Below are 12968 nucleotides of genomic sequence, written 5' to 3'. Positions count from 1 at the left end.
GGATTAGTGATCCTGCATCTCTAGGTTGCTCCCATTGACTGGTACCGGAACACTTTCAGCAAAACAAAACCTCCACTCTCTGGTCACTGTCTCAGGAAAAAGGGACATTAGATGGGAAGAGGAAGAGAAGCAGTCATCAGATGACACAGTCAAACAGGACTCGGCCAATGAAGCATGAGGCGTACCTGAATAAACCCTGGGCTTGGTCTCAGCCTGCAGGAAGGGAGCATGAGCTCTCCCAGAGCTGGAATCACCTTGAGGCCAGAGTTGGCAAGGAGTGGCTTGCTTAACTCCATGACAGGGAAAGTTTTTCAGGAAGATAGGAGATAGGTATGGTAAGCAGTGCAAGAAGTCTGCTTACATGGAGAAAGAGGAGGTTTGGGAGAGGAATTGGTTAATTTAGAAACTGGTTTACAGGCTAATAGAATCTGCACAGGGGAATAGAAAGTACAGAAGGAGGGTTTGATGCAGAGATAGGGAAAGGATTGGAAATTTACCAACATGCTCATAGAGATTGTATAAATCCCTTAAAAATATTGGGATTGAAAATGCCATTAAGTGGCCATTTGGAGGAATTGTCTAATGGGTATTGGGGCCAGGCCTGATTACAGAGAAAAATGAACTGTTGTGGCTTAAGATCAGGCATTAGGCAGAGGGGCCCAAGGTTGGCCAGGAGACATCCCAGTGGGGAGTCTAAAGGAATTTGGGATGGTCCAACTCCCATGGTGGAGGCCTGACCTGAGGAGAGATATGGCAGGCATCCCCGAAATATCAGGTCCTCAGGAGAGAGAGAGAAATGTGGAACACAACACCCAGAGGAAACATCTTCACCACAGGGGGTCCACAGTCCCTAGTGGGGAACCCAGTTCCCAGGAATGAGAGTGAGCTGTGACCTAGTGCTAGGGTTTTTGAGGAAAGGAGAGAGAGAGACCACAGCTCAGCATGCAAGGAGGACTCACCAAGGGAGAGAGAACCTTGAGGGAAGATTGGCCGGTGGTAGATGGCAGTTGGAGGCGCGCTGGGGTGGAGGAACTTCCCTGTGAGCTAGTGAGAGAATGGTGTTTTCTAGGATCAGGGGTCCTGGTAAAGCAGCTCAGATCCTGGAGGAAGGAAATGGTAATTGAGAGAGAGAGAGAGAGAGAGAGAGAGAGAGAGAGCAGGATGGGGTGGGGAAGGCCAAGAGAGCAAGGTCAGTGCCGGGAACTCAACCCAATCCGAGTCACAGCACCAAATGTTAAGAAAAGTGCTGCTCACAAAGAAAGCTCACAGAAAAGTCTCATGTCCATAGAGCAAAGTTTAATGGCAGGCCCAAACTGCCAGGCTGGCCTGGGAAAAGATGGCGCAGCCACGAGTCTCTAAAATTGTTACACTTTGTCAATATTCCTTAAAATTTTGTACAGAATCAACTTCACTCTTTTTCCAGGATCTGAAAGACACTGAGCTCATCTGGTAATCTCATGTGTGTGTGTGTGTGTGTGTGTGTTCACATACATTCACTGCCTGAAACTACAATAAAGACAAATAAAACCAGTGGCAATTTCCCTGATGATAATATTCAGGGAAGTCAGTTAGACCTTTATTTGGTAAGGTATTGTAGCAGAAACTGAACTTTGGAAGGTGATTAAGCATTCCTCTTATCTTTGCCAATGGAGCTTCTGTTTTATTTCTGATCGATAAATTTGGGAAGCAGGCAGTGTCTGCTTCATGGTAAATAGGCACAAAGAGTGCAGTGCATAGATACCACTTCTGCTTCCACTTGTTCTGTGTGTGTCTTGATCTCAAACTGTTATTTCTGTTGCCTATTACAAGATCATTTAAATTAAAATCTTTCATTGCCATTGAACTTTGAAGTCTACAGAGCATTCTCATATGTATTAAATAACATAATATTAAAGAGCTTAGTCAGGTCCTTTTACTGCCATTAACATACTTAGTCAACATCTCTGAGTAAGAAATCAATCTGTGCATAAAACCTCAACCTCCTGCCTCCCAGCCCACATTATAAGCTACAATATTCAGGGTCAAAAATTATACCCATCTCTTTTTTATGCTTTTCCTACAGTGAATTAATGAGGATGCCCAAAGCAGACCTTAAACATGAAAGCAAAGCACTGCTGATATTGTCTATGACTCCTTTACTCCAGATAATTTTTCTCCTTGTTCCTTTCTCCCGTGTTTGTAATTCTTGTACAATAAACACTTTTTCATCTAAAACTGTCAAGAAAAGAGAGTTCAAATCATGTTTTCTAATGGCACAGTTCACACAAGAATATATTTTTAACATTTATCAGGAATATATTAAGTGGGAACATGCTAGTACTTCAAACTTGCCCTCATTTACAATATTCATTATTTAAATTTATCCAATAAAAAAAGAAAATGTGAAGAATGTGGTGGCAATGAAAGCAAAACAGAGAACTGAAGTAAATATTAAACAATTTCTTGTCTCTGGATATGTTTCTTTACTTAATATTGTGAAAAAGAAAATAAGAATCAGGAATAGTACAGAGGCTAATATTCAGGCAGACTCTGAAGAAAGAGTGAAAAGAGAACAAGTAGGCACAGAGTCTCCACTATGTCACAAATTCTACGCTAACTGCTTCCAATTCATTGTAATAGATGATCAATTAGACTTCTACTGTGACATACAGCAGAAGTGGGCAGAAACTCAAGAGGATAAAGTAAAAAGGGTTAGAAAAAGAACAGAGAATAAGCTCTAAAACACCCTTACTAGCCAGCATAAGGTTTAGTAATAACAGTGAAAATGTCAATGCCAAATATCTGTGATAGCTTCACATGTATCAACCTCTGTTATAAGGTCTTTGCACACATCACACCTGGTTGATCTCATTCAGTCTCATGGTTTTAAATTCCATGACTACAATGATGACTTAGAAAATCTTGTCCACCCAGACCTCCTTCCTGATCTCCAGACTTGCATGTCCAATTTCCAACTCAATGTATCTGCCCAGTCTCATAATAGGCATCAAACTTAATATGTGCAAAGAAGAAAATACTTCCCCAAACTGCTCCTCTAATGGCATCACTGACATCTCAAACCTGTATCCTTGATGTGAAACTTGGTGCTAAACTCAAACATCCACATTAAATAGGTGCCAGCCATCAACCCACGATGAATCTGACTTCTTTTGACCATCTCTAATATTACCAGTCTGGCCCAACCATGTTTGTCAACTAAATCATATGTAACCTCAAGAATATACTTCTAAGTGACCCCTTAATGAATACTCTTGACAGAGTAACCAGAGCTAGAGTGGTCAGAACATACAATAGTCTACCTTCTGCAAACTCTCCCATTGTACCCCACTGCATGTAGAATTAGATTGAAAATTTTCCCAGAACATCTTCTGGCATCCAGTTCCACCATTGTCATTCCCTCCCTCTTCTCTAGGCATGGGGCTGGTTTCCTGACTGTCCCTCAAAAGTGCCAGCTGCCTCTCTCTTCAAGCAATTGAATTTTTTTTCTTTTTAAAAATATTTAAATGTTTTTATTTTAAATTTTATTTTAGTGGACAAATTCTGATTGTATAATTTATGGTGCCTTAAATTTTTAGTTATTTTTCTAATTATTATTATTCTTTTAATTCTACAAAATTATGGGGTACAGTGTGATAGTTTAATATATGTATACATTACTAATGATCAAATCAGAGTAATTAACATTTCATCTCCTTAACTATTTATGAATTTTTGATTTGCATAATTTTAATAACACAATAATTATATGCATTTATGATGTACAGTATGAGATCTCAGTACATATATGCAATGTGGATTGATAAAATCAAGATAAGTAATGTTTTTATCTTCTTATCATTTCTTTACATTTGAAATTTTCAATGTCTTCTTTTGTATTTATTTGTATGTACTTAATGTGAACAATAGTGACCCCACTGCGATTGGCTTGCTAGAGTTTATTTCTTCTAACTATGCTTTTTTCTTTCTTCCTTTTCTTTTATTATTCATTAATTCACATATGCATACATTGTTTGGGTCATCCCTCTCCCTTGCCCTCTCCCCCTTCCCCCCTTGCTTCCAGGCAGAACTTGTTCTGCCCTTATCTCTAATTTTGATGAAGAGAAGGCATAAGCATAATAAGGAAGACAAAGCATTTTTCAAGCAATTGAATTCGATGTTCCCTCTTTTTAAACAGTCTTTCCTGCAGCTATTGCCATGGCTGCCTCCCTCAATTTGTTCAGAACATGGCTCAAATGTCACCTCTTCAGAGTCCTCCTTCAACTGTCCTCCCTAGTTACAAACCTGTGCCCTTCAATTGCCCTATTTTATGTATAATATTTATCACTTTTTGACTAAATTCTACATCTGTTTGTTGGTTTTATTTCTCTCTCTTATTATAATGTGCCTTTGGGAGAACAGAAACTTGACTCACTCAATTTGTACCTTAGGACAGAGGACTGACTCCCAACAGAGACTTAGATGAATAAATGAACTAGCTGATACAAAAGTGGCAAGGAATAGGAATTATTTTTCTCTTATAGATGAAGAAACTAGAGTTTATACAGGAAAAAGAACCTCTAGAAGGTGACCATGGTTGAAAATGAATTCAGTTTCATGTGACTTTAAAACCTGAAGTTTTAATCACCACACTAAAGCACAACTATGGTATAATAAATGATACGATAGCTTTTTAAAGAGTTAAAAGCAGCTTTGGGAGAAGGAGAGGTCAAAGCAAAAGAATTTGCACAGCAAAGAAAGGTTACCTAGAAAATAAAACTTTTTAAACAGTTTGAGATAAAGTGGAGTATCACCTTATAATAGAAATGGGAATAAGCACAGAAATAAGAACAAAATTACAGAGAAAAGAGGGAAATCTGTGAAATTCTAGTATGCCTGGTTTGAGTAGACAGAACTATGTTTGGAAATGTTACTGAGTTTACCACATAATATCTGAATGTTATTTTTCATAGATATTCTGCATACTTGTTACAATGTTTCACAGACACCCAACTCTTCTTGGTACACTCAATCATGCTTCATTTAAATCATTGTAACCAGAAGCCTATTTTCTTGGTGTTTTACTTCTCTTCAAAGAGGAAATATTTTTATTTCACAACATGTTTTAAAACTGAAGGGTTGAAGGAAAGCTTTGAATTCTCAATTGCTTTGTTGTTGTTTTATAACAAGTTGTATTACAGTAACTGAAGGGTGTTCCTATAATTTCTGTACATGCAAGAGTGTACCTGCATTTCTTACATTTCTGTTTCTTTTGTCTTAAGGATATTAAAGTGATATTTCAATGCTTATCAAAAACTACTTAAAAACTATTAGAAGCAGTGGTTTAGAAATAACAATGAGTAACATAATAACTAAAGCTGAGCAGAAATTACCTTGCTGTGTTCAGATTTAGACTCCCCCCCACCCCCTGAGAAAAGGCTGTTTTATAAGGCACTGTTTTTAAATACAGAAACAAGTCCCAGTTGTCACATTTACTACGTGACTTTGGAAAATTTAAAGAAATACGTGTATGAAATTGCAAAATAATATTACCTTCAAGCTTTGTGACTTAGAGCAAGAACTTAATCTCTTCATCTCTTTCTCTGTTTCTCTCAATCTCTAAGGAGGTAATGACTCCCTCTCCAAGGGATTGTATTGAAAATTTAATCAAGTCTCAGGTTATGCCTGACACATGAATGGTCTCAGTAACTCTGAGCACACTTTTGCTATCACTTTCCTTTCTTTTTCCTAAGTTTCCTTTGGTCGTGACAATACCTCCCTGCTAGCATCACCTCTTTCCCACCCTCTCCAGGATTGCTCTATTCCCCTCATATTTCCTGATGCAGAAGCAGAAGCAATGAAATGTAAACTCAAGACCAGTGACTCCAAAGGATGATGGAAAGCTTGGAGGAGAAAAAAACCAATTGTTAGAGTCAGGGACTAAACGAACTAAATAAAGACACTGAAGTCAGAAGGGAAATTTAAGGATCGTCAATAAGGGAGAGTCAAATTTAAAGGTATCAGAGAAAAACACAAATTGTTGCAGACAGAAAACAATGTAAATAAGCAGAGACTGTGCAGATAGTTTCTGAAGATAATTGAATAACAGCAGAATATTTTTCTTTTATAGGAAAAACTAGAGCTCCACTTGTGGAGTCAAAATGACTTTCGCCTCTAAATGTGCACATGAAAATAATAAGAACCAAAGTCAAATAAATTTCACCTGTAAATGTGAGTAATACACTAAAGCCAAATGAAGTATCACTATCTTGATAAGAGTTTAATTAAAATCAGATTTTATTCTGTTAAGACTCTAAAAATTCTGGTTCAGTTGCAAATTATGTCTTTCCTCAGATCTCTAATCACTTAAATCATCAGATGACAATGTTTGTCTAAAGGGAACTTCTCCCTTGAATTACTGAACCTATCACAGGAAGAATGGACACAGGAAATCATTCTTCAGGAACAGTCTTTGTCCTTGTGGGGTTAACAGACCACAAGACTCCAGCTCCCACTCTTCTTCCTGTTTATATTAATCTATGTAGTCTCCTTGATGGGAAATTTGGGATTGGTCCTTTTAATTAAGATCAGCTCTCAGCTTCACGCTTCTATGTATTACTTTCTCAGTAACTTGTCCTTCATAGATCTCTGCTACTCCTCTGTCAGAATCCCCAAGCTGTTGGTGAACTTTGTATCAGAGGAGAATTTCACATCTTTTCCTGAGTGCATGACCCAGCTCTTTTTTTTCTGCTTCTTTGGTATTGATGACTCCTACATGCTGACAGCCATGGCGTATGATCGTTATGTTGCCATCTGCAGCCCCTTGCTCTACAATGTCACCATGTCCCACAGAGTATGTTTGCTATTGGTCACCAGTATTTATGCAGTGGGGGCCTTTGGGGCCTTGGTTCATACCAACTACATATCTACTTGTTCTGTCTGTGGAGTTAGTGTCATTCACTATTACTTCTGTGACATCCTCCCTCTTCTGAATACATCTTGCTCAAGAGACTAAACCATAGAACTCTTGGTGATGATTCTGGTTGGATTCAATGCACTTGCATGTGCCTTAGTCATCTTTATCTCTTATGCCTGCATCCTTGTCAGCATCCTGCATACATGCTCAGCTGATGGCAGGTCCAAAGCCTTCAGAACCTCCAGCTCCTGTTTTGCAACTCTTGGGGTCTTCTATGACTCCATTGTCTTCATGTATTTTAAACCATCTACCAGTGATACAACCCAGGAGAAGGTGGCCTCTGTGTTTTATACCACAGTGATCCCATGCTTAATCTTCTTATCTATAGCCTTAGAAACAATGATGTTAAAGTTACCCCCAAAAAATTTCTGAATGGTGGGATACTCTCTATGTGAAAAATCATGCATTAACAAAGGCATGTTGCCTGGTGTTAGAATGACAAACTTTAACCTGTAGTGTTTTTATTATATACCCAAGGTAAACAGATAAAAGTAATGGGCACCACCAGAATAGCTCCTCTGGCTGCAGGAATCAAGCTGCAAGCCACTGGGGGTGCCCTGTATCTCTTGTGATGTTTAGGATAGGCATTGCTGTGGCAGTGTGGTTCCCATCCTGTCAGTAATAAGTGGAAGAATTTCCCCAAACCTTTAGGCAAGATTGTGCCTTTGTTATTTTTTACCCCCTTCCTCCTTTGACTTTTACTTTTAAACCTTAAATGTTAATATTGTAGGTTGCAGGCAAGACAGGTGATGAATATTTAAGGATGAAGTGTGATGATGTGTAATCATCCATCAAATGATACAATTTACGTGAAATAAGGAAGTGTGTGTGTGTGTGTGTGTGTGTGTGTGCACGTGCACATGTGCAGTGTACTGTGGGGAAAGAGACCAGTGAAGCCAAGGTGGCAAAATGCTAACTGGCAAATCCATATAAGAATACATGGATGATCATTGTTCTATTCTTGTGACTTTCCTCTAAGTCATCATTGTTCACAGAGTAGGAAACAATCCCCTGTCAGCTTGTAGGCTATGAATCAGGGAGATAAACTAAGAAACTATTACATAAATCCAGTCAAAGGTAAAAGTAACGTGGATCAGTATGAATCTAGCAAAGGCACTGAGAAGAGGCAGAATTCTGGATATATCTTGAGGATCAAGACTTAACATTTACTGATAGATTTGTTGTCGATTGCAAGCAAGGAGCATAATGAAATATCATGCCAATATTTTTTTGCCTTAGCAACTAGAGTGATGGAGTTTCAAAAGATTAGGAAAATTATGGGAGGAGTCAGTTGGGTGAGTATACATAAAATCTATGTTGATGATTATGTCTTCCTTACCACAAGGATTCCATTTTAGAAACAAAATGTGCTATGTATTTTATTTGTATATAAGAACATATTATTGAAAAAACTATTTGTCCAAAAAATAAAGAAAATGATCCTGTACTTCAAGAAGGAAATCAAACAGCACTAAGAAAACAGGAAAGTGAGTGGATCATGGCTGAAGACAGACCCAATTATACTCAAACATTCAGAATATATTCTGAAGGAAATATATTATCTAGTACCTTTCACATTTAGCACAAAGCCCTTCTCCTTTGATTCTATTGGGACCAAAACTAAGTTATAAACAAAAAGATGGGCCATTGTTGAAAAAAGCAGGAAGAGCTAAAGTTGAAGTAATGTGTACCCCCTATAGCATGTTGGTTTCTCAATATGAAAGGAATAAGAAGAAAATTATTGTATTGGAATTTAGGAAATAGGGACCAATATAGCACAAAATGGCACTATAAAGTTTGACAATTTTCCATGTATCTCTGGGATATAGTTTCAGCTGCACAAGATCTCTTTTTATTTTGAGATTTCTCAGAACAAAACAGATTAAGGTCTTCTAGCATATGGATAGATCCTTCCTAACACTCACTGCAACTGTAACTGAACAATCAATCTGACAGTGGTTTGGTACTGTCTGTCACTCATCTACAATGTAAGCTCAGCGAAAATATTGCCATGTCCTAGAGCAAAAATTGATGCACAGTTCTTCAAATCATACTGGATGGATAAATAAGTGCTCTTCTATGGATAAAAGTTTTAAGTAAAACTAAAATGCATACAGAGGATACACACAGATAAAGTCTTAGATAGATATATTTAACTCCTCCTGGAAAAATTCCTGTCTGGTCTCTGGTTCCTATGGTTTTTATACTTGTTCAAAGGTTTTTCTCTGGCTTCATGTACAAGATGTGTTGAGAATCAGAGAGGAAATAAATAAAAATTATATAACAACAATTGAGTTTCAGAAACATTAATCAGAACTCATTAAGCACCAACTTTGTACAAATGAACTGGTGCCATCCTATAAAAACCCTTTGATTAAGTTTCCCTGTCTGTCTCTCTTCTATCTCCTGTTCTTGCTCTCTTTCTCTTAGTATGTTAGTGGGGAAATTCAGAATAAGTAGCTTACACAAGAGCTCATCTAATATTGAAGGATTAGGAATGGATTTAAACCTATTCCTTGGACTCTGTTCCTCAAGCAATTTTACTATTACGTTGATTATAACTTGATTATTTTGCACTGGTAAAGGATTGGAGGAATATTTATAAAACATTTAATTTTGCTCAATTAAATTACATGAATGCATGTTTCTACTCTGTGAATATACACTTCAGAACTTCCCATCTCATTTATTAATGAAGTCTGATATCAAAACCCACAAAATTCTAGAAAAATAATTTGTTTCTTCAATGGATTATACTTAACCCAAACTATCATTTACTTTTAAAAAATTTTTTAATTGGATATTTCAAATGTTTATTATTGAGTTGTAAGAAATCATGACATATTTCTTTATTAACTTAGTGGAAGTGTGATTTACATGTGACAAAACACATTCATTTTATCCATTTTAAATACTTTGCTCAGGAATTTTTGACAAATGTGAAAACCCATGTAACAAACTCAAAAGAAAGATATAGAAAATTTTCATCACAGCAGAAAGTTTGTACTTGTCCTTTTCAATTCAATAACTCTCCAAGCTGACTTCCATGCAACCTTGAATAAAATATCTGAACTTTACTGTAAATAATGATTAACTTTTTAAATATCAGGAAATGCATGCAAATGAAATTATATATTATATATAAATTTCTGCTTTTCTTTTTGATTTACATTCATCCTTTCATTTTTATTCAAAACTTTATCTTTGTTTGGATTTTTTTATTGTTGTGTTGGATTGGCAGTACATGGTGGCATATACAAAAGTTCTTACATTATATCAAATATATCATATCTGAATTCACACCCTCCATTATTCTCCTTTATTCTCCCCCATTCCATTCCCAGGATAGCTTCAACAGTTACTATTTTTCCATTTACATATGTGTGAACACAGTATCTGTAGTACAATCACTCTCCTACACTCTTTCCCCACTTGTTCCCCCCTTCCACTAGTAGTAACCCTTCCAACCCCCAGATAGAACCTGCTCAGCTCTCCTGATCTCCAATTTTGTAAAAGAAAAACAAATGACATTTTGGCTTGTTTAAGATAGCTACACAGGGAATTTCCTTGTGACATTTCCATGTATATATGTATCATAACCCAAATTAGTTCATCTTCTCTATTTTTCTTCTTTCAACCTTAGTCCCTTTATTATGATGATATCAACACATTTAAAATTCAAATTTTTCATATTTCAAAATGTTCTTTCTTGTATAGCAAATACATCAACCATATTCCCCTTCTTAACTTCCTTCTTTTACCCTCCCCCTCTCATATGTGACCTCCCCTTAGCATGACCTGTTTTTTCACAATCTTGCTGTACTTGTGTTAGGTCTTATGAGAGAAAACATGCACTTTTGGGTTTTTGAATCTGGCTAACTTCACTTAAGATGATGTTCTCCAGTTCCATCCATTTTCCTGCAAAAAAAAGAATTTCATTCTTCTTTGTGTCTGAATAAAATTTCATTGTATATAAATACCACATTTCCTTAGTACATTCATCAGCAAAGGAGCATCTTGGCTGTTTCCATAGTTTAGCTATTGTGAATAAAGCTACAATGAACACGGGTGTGCACTGCCTTTATTGTAACCTGACTTACATTTTCTTAATGACACAACCTAAGACTCAGAAAGGTTCACAATTTATCCAAGGCAATAAACTTAGTAAATAATGAAATTAGGGTGCAAACCCAGAATTTCTGTGGTCAAGGCCAGTAATTCTTCCCATGTAAATCACCACCTTGCTGTTGATATATTTTCAAATAAAGTTCAAAATCAGCATTTTATTTTTTCTTATGGACCCCTGGATGTGCCACTACAAATTTTTCTGTTCTTACTAGATAACATTCTCTCAGTCACAGTGATCTAATCACCCAAACCTACTCCCCACCCCCAGACTCATTAAAATTGTCCCCATTTTTGTGTCAGCCATTTCCCTTCTTAGATATTGTAGCCCAGAAACTCACATGCCCACACCTTCTTGATACTGAGATGCCATATTAAATGTCACCTCTACAGAAAGCACGTTCCTGACCACCTCAGTGGCCTCACAGAGTCATAGCATCCTATTTTCTTTCCATCATAGCATGTATCACTACCATTCACTTTCTTATTAGTTGGATTTATTTGATTTCATTCTTTTTAGACGTGAACTCCACAAAAGCAGGGACTTTACTTCCCTTCTTTATTACTGTATTTACTGTATATTGAAAACAACTTGGTGGAAGAAAAAATTTGTGTTTAAAATCAGATTCACCACCCAAATCATGCTGATTCCATCAATAGAGGAAGTAACTCCTGTAGGAATAAGAGAGACTCTAGAAGTCTCTTTTGTCTCCTGATAACTTGCTTGCACTTTCTTTCTCCTTTGCCTTTAAAGAAAGCCTTACATGAGTATGGTGTGTAAATTCTTCTTATTTTCTGATCTCTTGTCATCTTTGTAGTCTCTAAAATAGAAAGAAGGGGAAAGTTTCAAGAATGGACTCACCAATAACACCTAATATACAAAAACTGCCAGGAAAATTATATCTCAAAGGAGAGAACAAACAATCCTTAGATAATCTGGAAGTGAATTCCATGTGAATTCAGAAAGTATTCTATAAGGACCAATGAAGGAGATGTGTAGGCTGACTGAATTAAGATTAAGCGTGTAAGAAGATACCACATGCTGACTCTAGCCATTGTACAAGAGAGAAGGAAGGACAGGAAGAAGTGAAGAGAACAAAATAAAAGAAACCACAAGTTTGGGCTTTATAGACAAGAAAGTGTTGGACAGGGCTGGTGGAGTGACTCAAGTGGTAGAGCTAGCACAAGGCCCTGAGTTCAAACCTCACTACCCCCAACCAAAATAAAAACAAGTAACAACAATAACAAAAAGAATGTGTTGAACAGACACAAGACTGCTTCCTCCTTTCAAAAGAAACAATAGGCATCTTGCTCAACAGAGACCAGAAACTAGAATATCCCTCATAACACCAGGAATATACATCTTATGAGAAATGACTGTAAGTCTCTTGCATGTAAATTGTTTAACAATTCTTCTATTTGGGGTTATTTTGTTTCTTATATGATAATGAAAACTTTTACAATCAGCCCTCTAAAAAATTCCTCATTTGCAGACTTGACCAACTATGGATGCAAAGTATTTAGAAAGAAACTTTGTTTCTAAACACATCCATATTTTTTCTTATTATTACATAAACAATATGGCATAACAACTATTCATGTAAGATTTACATTGTTTTGAGATTAACAGTAATCTAGACAAAATTTTAAAGTATATGGGAAGATGGCACATAGGTAATTCACAAACACAAGGCCTCTTCATCTAAGGGACTTAAGCATCTACAGATTTTGATATGGGTGAGAGTCCTGAAAACAATCCCTTGTCATTACTCTAGGATAACTTTATAATATTTTTAATTATGAAGGTCTATTGTGTTAATCAGCTTTCCATTACTGCAATAAATACCTGATATAATCAACTGATAAAAATAAAATGTTTATTTAAGCTTAA

At 36.7% G+C, this 12968-nt stretch overlaps 1 pseudogene; it reads left to right on the top strand.

The window, feature by feature from the left end:
* Positions 1-6414: 6414 nt before the first annotated feature.
* LOC109680419 (olfactory receptor 8D2-like) lies at positions 6415-7347 on the top strand (annotated as a pseudogene).
* The last annotated feature ends 5621 nt before the right edge of the window (positions 7348-12968 follow it).

This window comes from Castor canadensis, chromosome 2 (assembly GCF_047511655.1).
Source record: "Castor canadensis chromosome 2, mCasCan1.hap1v2, whole genome shotgun sequence".
Lineage (NCBI taxonomy): Eukaryota > Metazoa > Chordata > Mammalia > Rodentia > Castoridae > Castor > Castor canadensis.
This window is presented reverse-complemented; position numbering and strand designations above follow the sequence as displayed.